The sequence below is a fragment of the Cygnus atratus genome, chromosome 3 (assembly GCF_013377495.2).
Source record: "Cygnus atratus isolate AKBS03 ecotype Queensland, Australia chromosome 3, CAtr_DNAZoo_HiC_assembly, whole genome shotgun sequence".
Lineage (NCBI taxonomy): Eukaryota > Metazoa > Chordata > Aves > Anseriformes > Anatidae > Cygnus > Cygnus atratus.
This window is the reverse complement of record NC_066364.1, coordinates 38,964,184-38,973,836: the sequence shown is the minus strand read 5'-3', so window position 1 is coordinate 38,973,836 and position 9,653 is coordinate 38,964,184.

The following is a 9,653-nucleotide window of genomic DNA, read 5'->3' as shown; positions in this document are numbered from 1 at the left end:
TGACTATCATAATGAAATCCTGATGACCAGATGCATTTTTTTTTCTTCCCCCTGGAGCTGTTGTGCAACACAGCTTTTGTTTGAAATCCCATGTGCACTTATCACTAATGAGGACGCATCAGTAGTTGGAATGGGTGTGAAGTGCTCATCATGGGTTAATATTAGATACAAGCCAGCTAGCAGGGTCCTTGCCTGTCTAACTGATCTGTACCTGACAAAGTTGAAGTCAGCAGAAACAAAAAGACAAATTCTGGCATTTGTCTTGTATTTATTGAAGTACTGAATTTTTACTTTTTGTTCAGTTTAATGGACAAAACTCTTCTCCAGTCTGTTTATCAACTGTTTATCAACACTACTCCACAGTGTTTCTGTCACCTGAAGAAGTGCTTTGGCATGCTGTACATCAGGTTTCCCTTCTCCTTTTCCTGGTGCCACCCAAACTTTGCATGACCCTCGGTCACTCCAAGCAGAGCTCAGGCTCTCATGCCCCTTACGCAAGTATTTGTCACAAGCTATTTTTACTCTTGTAACACACTCCAGCAAATACCATGGTTGTGGTCTGTTCTTTCCCTCAACTACTTTCAAACAGACAAATGCCTCCACTCAGAAACACACGCTGGACTTCCAACTGTCCCATCCATATTTCCAGTCAGTGGTAGAGGGTGCACATACACAGCAAAGGGGTCACATAAGGTCTGCTTGCCTAGTGATTTTGAGGACTGGGAGCCCTTTGGAGCAGGAAGGGTGTTACCAGCGTGCTTCAGCAACAGCCACTCCAGGCATCCATCAAACCCAGCCACTTTTGCACTCACTTGTCTCTGCATTGCTGAGTGGCTGTTCAGAGAAGAGTAGATCACACCTAGGAAGAGCTGGCTCACACTTTAAGTTGTAATAAAGGAAAAAAAAGAAAGGAAAAAAAACACACAAAAACCACACAACTTTTTATTCCTAACTACCTGGTTCCCCGAGGCAGTACTGTTCACCGTATAGTTTTGTATTTCTTCAACATAAGCAGGGGCTTGCTCAGCCCTTTAGATCAGATTCATCCTTTATACACCTGATCTGCACCCAAAGGTGGGTGCTTTCAGTAGTTTTAAAACTTGTATGTTGGAAACGTGCACATTCTGTGGTGTGACATGTAAGTGACATGCACACGGTTCCTCGGGAGGATTAAATCTAGGGACCTTGTCCGTTTGCTCTAACAAAGCCATAGTCACATTTTTCCAAGTGGAACAGCACCAGAGGGGAACACTGAATTGTGTTTCATATTTACTGCCAGTGGGGAAAAGGTGAGAGGCAGATGGGGACTCAGGCCCCATTTCAGCACAGAAGAGGAGAATCCTCCACAGAGCACAAAGCTCTTCAGCCCCTCCTTCCTCAGCCACAACCTCCTTCCCCTCACGTCTTCCCTGCATCTGGACGATGCAGCCTGTGATTTGAGAACTGGAAGCCAGGGGCTTTTGGGGCAAGTGAGTGTTCTGCCAGGTTGCTGCAGTGGCTCCACGCGGGTCAGACGAGAGCAGTCAGAGCTGTGCAGGACACACCAGGGCAGGGCCAGGGTGGCTGTGAGAGGAAGGGCAGAAGCAGGGAGGCCAGTTTGCAGATTGGACCCCATCTAGGACTGGCTTAGTCTACCGAGGAATCATGACTCAGATATATCTTAGGCCTCTAAGACTGTCAGACTGCCTTGACAGCATGTCAGTTAATAATGATAGGTGATGATAGAAAACATTGACAGGGCAAATCCAAAGAATACAGTAGGCAAATTATACGAAACAGACCAGAGTCTTGACATCCTAGCAATTAATCAAAGTAGAGAGGCTCCAAGGGGCTTGACTATCCTTCACAGCAGGGAAATCACACCACTACAAGTGTCTCCTTTCTCTACAAGGAGCAAGTGCATCAAGAGGCCAGGCAGTGTGCGCCTGAGGGTACTGTACCCTCCGAGGGCCTTGCTGGGCTTCATATCTCCTCGTGCCCAGGAGCTTGCTCCTGCTGCTTCTCTTGTCTGGGTTGGGCATATTCAATGAGCAAATTAAGTCAGTGAGAAGCAACTCAGAAAAGAAAATGGTGTTTTTTTAGCTGGCTACAGTTTCACGAGGCACGTAATATCTCACTGACCCCTGTGGGTCTTCCCTAGTTCCACCATGATTTTCCCTCTCCCAGTCAAAAACTCCTGCCACATGCTGTCTTTGGTATTCATTGGATCTGTACCTGAGCGGATGTAATTCACTAAAATGGCAGAAAAATACCTTTTGCAACAAGTTAGGTAATTTCTTGCTTATATAGTGAGGTAAACTGTCTCGGGCAAAGGTCCAAAATGTGCCAGACCTGGGAGGGCGGTGGACAGAATTGCCTGGCTGGAGGCAAGAGGGGTATCATGAGACTAATGGTGTGGGGGCAGCGAGCTGTTGGTTCAGCTCAGCTCGATGAGTTGAGGATGAGATGAGGATGGTCAATCCCATCCTGGCAGAGCTGCCAGGAGCATCCCTGCCAAGGCCATCCAGCAAAAGGAAAATTAAACTACATTTACTGCTCTAGCCCATTATCAGAGCAAAGAGGGATCTTGGCTGTGAGCAAAGCAAGGGAACAGCTTTGTATAAAGAGAAGAGCAAGCAAGGCCACAATAATTATTTTTCTCTGTCACAGTAAAAACAGAGTTATGAATACTGAAATCAGATCTATTTAAGAAAGACAAAGGAAAGGGGGTAGGTATTTTTAGTTGTAAGTAATGTACGCGTGCCAAGTGAGGGCTTCTATTCCTTTTATACAAAGCCCTTGCCTTCCTACTCTTGTTCCTATTGTGTCTTCTCCTTGGTGTGTGTTAATTTTTTGCACGGAAGAACTTCTATGTATTTACACCGGAGGTGTGATGGTACCTATCAAATCAAGCAATAATGTTTTTGCTCCTCATATTAGCAAACTTCAGTTCACATTTGTTAGACTATCACAATTTTTCCCCTATTCTACGAGAAGGCACTAGACTTTCTATATATTATGCACATTCTAAAATTCATTGATTTACACCAGTAGGAAGAAAACGTTTCTGTTTACTAGTTGCAAGTTGTACCTTGGCTTATGATTATGAGAATATTGTAGTATAGTTGACATAAATAAGAAATCTACAAAATAAAAAAATGTATATATACAAAACATGTTGTTCTGGTTTAGTAGACATATATGAGTGCATTTTTTAAAAAGATCAAAAATATGCTGATATTTCTGTTTTGCTAAACAAATTATAATGCAGTATTAGCCTGCTAAAAATACCATTACTAGACAGACGAAATACAATCCAGACATCATTACTGTTGTTTCAGAAAAGCAAGAACCATGCATATATTTATTTGTAAGTAAACAAAAACAAACTTTGCAGCTGCTGATTCAATTCATATTCCTGGAATCAAGCTGTAAACAAATGCTTGTATTTTTGTTGTAGAGGGTGGATGAGGTTTTGGACCTTTCCATTGGTCTAAAGGAAGGAACATCTGTTGTGGCCATAAAAAACTTGATGATCAAGTTTACCTCATCCCACATTAGCAACATTAGGCATTTAGGTTGAAATCCAGATCTGACTGAACTCAATGAAAGTCTTGTTATTAAATTCAGGGTGGCCTGGATTTCAAGGCAAAATCCAAAGCTTTAAAAACAATAGTACAGTAAGTCGTAAAAGCAAAAGTATGTTGATGCTGTGTGTAGAAACTGTAGGCTGACTTGCCTAAAATAACATTCCAGTGTGGTTTACAAATAGGCTTGTATTAGGAAGTACTTATCAAGACATCCAGTGAAATGAAAGGGGATTGCATGTTTAAAAAGCAAGAGTGATAAGGGGGTCTTTGGTTAGATCACAATGGCAGTATCACAAGAGAACACACAAATTTTAAAGATCTTGAAAAGAGAGATGTCTTAAATCACTGAAGCATATTGTCTTATTTAACCGTTAATGGATAAAGGAGGCCACAAAATTTTATACATTGCTTATTAAGGAAAAAGTAATGCAGGATAGGTGGATTCAGAAAAGCAAATCGTTCTCCCTACAGACATATTGTGCCCACCACTTAAGAGTTAATCACACTGCGGTCAAAATTCCATTGTCCGGAGCAGACAGAGTCAGAAAATATGAATTTAATTTTTCCCTCAGATTTGGTCACATCATCTACAAAACTTGGAATTAAATTGGAAATTCCTCACACAGCATTTTTATTCCTCAGGATCTTTTTTGTCCTCCTTTCTCAGTCTCCCATGTGTTAGCTATTTGACTTAATGGCTAAGACCTCACCAATTGTTCAAATGCTGTGAACCTGTACCCAAAAGGGCAATGCAAAAACTGTGTTTGGAGCTCAGATACATTTGCTCAGAAGACAGCTGTGGCTATTTGAGATGTCACTGCCCCCAACTCTTTGTAACTGCCAAGGATGCCTGCTCCAGCTCTGGTGGCAGAATGAAGGACACAAATGTCTGGGAGCTGTTTCAAAGTCCAGGAGCTTAACTCCAGCTACCCCTTCCCCCCTTGGCATTTTATGCTTTAAACACTGGACTTTATCCTGAAGCAGCGTAGAATTAGCTGTGTTTTCAGCCTGCTGACTCTGCTGTGTGGGTGGTATCCTCTGGGAGAGAGGCAAGAATATTGTAAACCGACACAGTTATTTTCAAAACAATCACTTTTATGCACCATTAACCACAGGGACTGGTGGAAGCTTTGGTAGCTTTGGACTGGTTTAACAGAACAGTGCTCTTGTATCTGATGCATATTTACATCTGCACCCAGAAAGCTGCGTGAATGCAGACAGGATTTAGCTGTATTCTCTATTTTTGCTGTTTTTCTCTTCCATCTGGGTTGTGATTTTTTTAACAAGATGTGTTAGCTAACTTCATGAACAGTTCATGAAGTTAACATGAGCTAAGTATTGCCAGTTAGGGAAGGTAGCTCTTTGAAAGATAGGTCTAGATAAACTTCTATTTGTTTCTTTGGTTACATAAAACTTATCAGCTACTATGGGGCTCTTTGAAGTTTGCACAGCAGAACATAAACAGAGAATTATTTCTCTACTATTACTAATAGCCAATACTCTTAACACACAAAGCTTACTGACTGCTTGTTCCCTCTTACATGTTCAAACTTCTTTAGCTTTGTAACTGCAAGAAAAGTGGCAAATATCAAGATTCTTGCCTTGGAGAAAACTGCCTTGAACCTTTCCCACTGCTGCAATTAAAATCCTGCTTCCAATATGCCTTTTTATTTCTTACAGTGATAAATGTACGTATATATTTTAACCTATAATAAAGCCATGTATTTTACATTGTACTATGGGTCAAATGTTACATTTGTACCATTTCTGTAGTAGCATCATCATTACAGTCATAATGTTATTAAAACTTGAAAGGATTTGTGATGAAAATGGCCTAATCACATAGATGTCCCATCAAGACACTTGATAAAACAACTCCATTACTGACCTTGTTATATTAGGTGCTTTGTTAATTGATTGCATTTTATATGTCGGGCTCCTTTCTACCTCCAAAAGGCAGGTTTTGCTCATTTAAAGCCAGATAATTTCAATGATTCATTTCATAGCATGACTTATTCACTGCGATGTAAACACAAACAGTCAAGAAGGGAAGGCAAAAGTGACCATAATAGCTTAAGACTCCATTATTGCAAAAACCTCTCTGCAGTCTGCAAAACAAGCCACCTCAACTTGAGGAAGGAGAAGAGCTTGCACATCAACTGTTACTACTGGCTTTCCTGCTGTAAGCTCACTGGTTTACTCAATGACCACTTGTGTTGTGGACGGCACCATGAACAGCCACACAGAAAACAGGCAGAGGGAATGGTCAAAAATTGCATGAAATCATGAGACCAAGTGATTTCCCTTGTAAATATTTATACAGCTAAACAGAAGAAAAAAAAATGTTACACAAATCTCCACGCATTTAATTGCTTCTCTCCTCTGTCAATTTTTTTAAATGGTTGATAGTGGTTTTTTTAGTATTATTATTTTTAATATTACTGACAGTGCAAATGTAAGTGAAAATGAATTCTAGACTGTGCAAAATTTTTCAAAGTAATGCAAAAAAATTGGATCTCTCTTGATATTAAAATACCTGTTTACTAACATATGCATGCCCCCGGTTAGTTACAGTCAGGTCCCATTCTGATAGAAATAAAGTTTGACTCTGCTCTTGATTCAAACAGAACTGCAGGCAGGCTCCAACTCTTTTAGCCTGTTGGAGAAAAAATATTTTACAGCTCTTACTGATCATTATTTTTAATCCATTAATTTTTCAAAGTACTACAGCTGTTTGTTCATAGACAATCTCTGTTTGTGGTTTAAGCAGAGAGAAAATGACTGCTTAAGTCAAACAATACAATATTCAATTTTCAATGTTTTAAATTTCAGTGTAAATATAGATGCCTTTTTTTTTTCTCATAAAAGACTTTATGTGAAAGACTCTATTTTATTGTAGTGTACTGTTTTGAAGTTAGCTAAAATATGGTATATTTACAAAAATCTTAAATGGATTATTTCTGTTAGGCATCACAGTATTACTGCTAAGTACTTTGTTGTGGATTTAGTGGTACTGAGGGGTTATTGAGACAGCAAGCCTGCAGCTTACTGTGTCTAATTGCAAATCCGTTACCCCCAAAGCTTTCTTTGCTATCTTTTTTTTTTTTAAACTGAGTTATGATGGACTGCGTAATCATAGATACAGCTATATTAAATGTTGATATCTTTCATAATACCTTGGGAATTACATTAAAAAGATACATTATTTTTGCTCCTATTACTGAACAGAGTTGTACCAATGATGCAAACGCAAACAAAATAAGCTTTATGGGTGTTCATTTAATAATGATTATTTGCTTAAGTTATTCATATAAAAGTAAATATTTCCATAAACATACTTTATCTATTCACAGTGGGAATAAAGAATGTAATAACACACTGGTAATAGCCATTATAACACAGATTTTTTTTTTAGTCTTTATTTAATTTATGTGATATTGCAAACTTAAAAAGCACTTACAGAATGTGTTCGCACTCACCATGTATATACTCCTGGAGTTACTGCTGGCAAGAATAGGTTTACAGATATAGCAAATTTGTAGATTTGCTCAATTTTATATATTTTTTCTGAAAACAAACAAACGAAAAAAAACAAGCAGATAAGTGAAAAAATACGTTTGTCTGCAGGGCTATTTAAAAGAACAATATGTTACTACGAACTTCACTGACCTTGTGTATAGAAATAATTCATGAGAGTGCAGTTGGATTTTCTCAGGTCAGTGTGACACACTTACAGAACTCTGCAAGAGTTCCAGAGTCATTTGAACACGTGCAGCCATATTCATCACTGTGAAATGAAACAAGTATGTTTTTATATTTTTTAAATCTGAAAACTAAGACATCCAATATATCCAGAGACCTGTGAAAAAGTACTGAAAATTGTAAACAATTGTGATTAAATTGTATTATGGACAAACTAGTCTGATCCATATTGGTCTCAACTAATGGTTAAAATAATTTTAAGGTGAAGTCATGCATTGCCCAATGACTTCTGGCAAATTTTGTGAATGTGTTCTAGTTGTTTCCAATTCAAGAGAGCTTAATCTTCATTTACCCTAGCCTGTTCATTGTTTACTAGAGTTAAGCTACTTCTTTTGTTTTTAACAATATCACAAAGACACTGAGTTGCAGTTTGTTCAGGTACTTCAAAACTTTATTGCTTTTTCATAGTTTGTTATAAATCTCACATCTGGTCTGTGCATTTGTACTTTATAGAGACCTGACTCTCCTATTGTCCCTAATCATTTCACAAAATGGGTGATGGAGGTGGCTTAATGTTAACAGGAGGAATATGGGTATGCCTCAAACAGCATCCAGTTAGTAGCAAGATGGCCAGGACTGGTGACTGTAATTAAAATGTTCATCATCTCCTGCATTCTCACACACAGTTTGTGCACTGACAGGCATTTGTGTGCTCTGTAGTATGTTTTATGTATGCTTTGTACCACTCGTGTGTGACCTCCCCATTCCTTGTCAATGCTGCTTATTGTGTCAAATATGAAATCTGTCCATAAGGCACTGGTTACGACTTGTGTGGTGCCAGTGATGTATCCCCTATTTCAGCCGTGTGAAGAGAAGTCCTTCCAGAAATCTTCCTGGGGATAACTTGCATGTCATCATTTCAAATCTAGAGCACTATTAAAAAAAATCACCGTTGCAGCAGCAATAGGTTCCCCAAGCTTTCAGCAAGGCTTCTGGAGAAGACAACCAAGAGTAACTCTTTGCTGAAAGCAGGGCTTGCCCAGGGTTTACCATCAGCAAAATATCAGGCTGCATTAACTCCTCTGCGATTACGCTAAACTCTCATATATAAGTAAGACCAGCACTCAGTTGGTAAAATCATTTCCCGATTGAATTAACCTTGGTGATTAGTCCTCTCAGTATATCCAACAGCTAGGTAGAACAAGAAGTTATAAATATATATATATATATATATATATATATCTTAAGCTGCAGGATAGGGAATCTGCAACCTTCTGAAACTCTTAAGTGTCCACAGATGGCACAGAGTGACCTACTTTGGGATAAATAAATCAAAAAAAGAGAATAAAGTTGCCCTGGCAGTGAGTGCCTGTACCAGCACTGGAAAGCGGAGGTGACGGTTGGCACAGGGAAGTGACAATGGCTGTCCCATGGCTGCCAGCTGCCCTGGCAGCCCAGGCATCTCCAGTATGTGCTGGCTGCTCTGCAGCCTGCACGCTGTGTGCTGGTAATTTTAATCTGGGCTTCCCAGCATCAGGTGCTTCTATCATAAGATTCTCTAGCATGATTGCTTTGCAGATTGGCAGAAAGTCCAAGGTTTGAGCAAGTCAGAAGAGCAAAATTAAATTTTTAGCTCTTGCAATGTCTTTTCTGGAGTCGGGCTGGATATTGATTCTACAGTATCACTTTTTACTTTTAGTAAATCCTTAACAAACGTGTAACTTCTATAAAGAAAAAAATATTGTCCAGTACTTTCAATGAGCACCATAGGCATAAAAATAATTGTCAGGTTTTTCCATTCTCCTCGTGCTTTAAGCTATACATTATCTATTAGAACTACTGCTAATTTCAATGGGAAAATCTCTAACTTTTTTTTTTTCCGTATAATATCAAGCGTCTTCACTCTCCTCACCAACCATCTACAAAAAATCCATCTATTTTCCCTATCATATCTGTCCTTTTCCAGAATCTTCATTAAACAAAGAGCAAGGAGATAATGAGGTGCCCAAGGGAGGTGCTTGGATGCCTTGGGAAGATGTTTGTATGACCCAAAGGGATGCTTGGGTGCCCAAAGAGATTCTTGGGTGCACTAAAGATATGGTTGGGTACTCCAGAGTAGTCAAAGAGCTGGCTGATGTCATCACAAGACTTACTCAAATACCTGGAGAGGTCCCAGTCAACTGAAAACTGGCAAATGTTATCCCAAATTTCAAGAAGGGCAAGAAAACAGGCACTGGCAATTACAAGCCTGTCAGTCTCGCTTCAGTGCCTGGTAAAATTATGGAGAAGATTATTCTGAGAGTTATTGAAGAACACCTGAAGGACAATGTAGTCATCGATCACAGCCAACACAGGTTTGTGAGGAGAAAGTCCTGTTAATTT